The sequence below is a fragment of the Onychomys torridus genome, chromosome X, assembly GCF_903995425.1.
Source record: "Onychomys torridus chromosome X, mOncTor1.1, whole genome shotgun sequence".
Taxonomy (NCBI): Eukaryota; Metazoa; Chordata; class Mammalia; order Rodentia; family Cricetidae; genus Onychomys; species Onychomys torridus.
Window position 1 is genome coordinate 524,749 of NC_050466.1, and position 1,705 is coordinate 526,453.

The following is a 1,705-nucleotide window of genomic DNA, read 5'->3' on the forward strand; positions in this document are numbered from 1 at the left end:
AGAGGCTACAGACAAACTTCTCCCTTACAGTGGAGTTCAAAGCTGCTTATAAAATGGAGTCTTTTAGGGCAATGCACAGCAAGAAAACCACTGTTTTAAATAATATGGAGTAACTTAGAATAGGGGATAGCCTGATCTCAAAAAGGAGCCTTGTTGAAGACAAATGGCTACCTGTCTATAAGACAAAAGAAGATATTAGGACATCTTTCATGTCTCCTTTGCCTCCCACTGCAGAGTATTCCTGTTCCTTTATCCTCTCCTTATGAGTGACCATGAAGAAAGGAGAGATGTGTATTAAATACCATATGCTATTGTGATGAGACCTCAATTTCCTGTATCTGTTCTTCCTCATGAGGGCCCCGAGGAAACAAAGACTAATTGTGTTTTACAGACATGGCATGACTCTATGTGACTCTAATATCTGTAACCTTGATGACTTCTTCCTGCATTTTGCCTAATTTTTGCCTTCCTATGTTGGACCCACCATCAGTTACACAACAACATCCACTTGGAAGTAAACGTTGTGCCTTGTATCACAGAACCTACATCGAGTGACTGATAGAAGCAGATGCAGAGACCCACAGCCAAGCACTTGGCCAAGATCCTGGAGCTCAGGTGAAGAGTGGGAGGAGGGATTATAAGAGCAAAGCGGGTCAGGATCATGATGGGAAAAACCACAGATAGCAGACCCAAGCCAGTGGGAGCTCATGGACTCTGGATTGACAGCTGGGGGAGGGGGCTGCATGGGACTGAACTAGGCCCTCTGAATGTGGGTGACAGTTATATGGCTTGAAGTGTTTGTGGGTTCCCTGGCAATAGGGCCAGGACTTATCCCAGGTACACAAACTGGAGTTTTAGAGCCCATTCCCTAATGGTGCGATGCCTTATTCAGCCTTGATGCAAAGAGGAGGGGCTAGGTCCGGCCCCAACTTGGTATGCCAGCTTGTACTGACTACCCAAGGGAGGCCTTACCCTCTATGAGGAGTAGTTGGGGGTAGGATGGGGGAAGGGAGGGGGAGTGGGAGAAGGGGAGGGAGAGGGGACAGGGGTTGGTATGTAAAAAGAAAGAAAAAAATTTAAGTAAAAAAATTATAGAAAAAAATACTTGTGCCTTGCATATCAAGAAATTCAGCCAACAACAATTTGGAAGCAAAAACTGTGTCTGTATGCCAGGAAATTCAGCCAACTTCTAATGATTGTATAGACAGATCAGTTCCTTTATAGGTTGAGCCTTGAATATCCTCCTTAGATGTTTCCTCTGACCTATATTTTCTTAAAATTCATAATCTGACAGTCCATATTATGTTTCTGAATGCAGATAGGAACTGAATACGGTAATACTCAGGGTGATTACCTCATTTAAAGATGGCTGTTAGTTGAGGCTACCTAGGTTAAGAGAGCCAACAGGTAATTCACCATACACAACCTGGACTTGAGTCCTTGTAATCTAGAGAATACAAAACACAAAAAGCAAAATGTCCAAAAGAACTCATGAAGACAGGGTATCAGAATATTTTTTTCCTTAATCTGTCCAACTCATTAACAACTAGAATACAAAATAAAAAGGCATCTAGGGCAGGAATTTTTTAAAAAAGACAAAAAGTACACAGCAATGGAGTCCTAAGGTGGAGATGGGGGAGAATACTGTGTCCCAAACAGAGAAAAGAAGCAGGCTTAGAAATGCTGGGCAAAGGTAGAGGACATT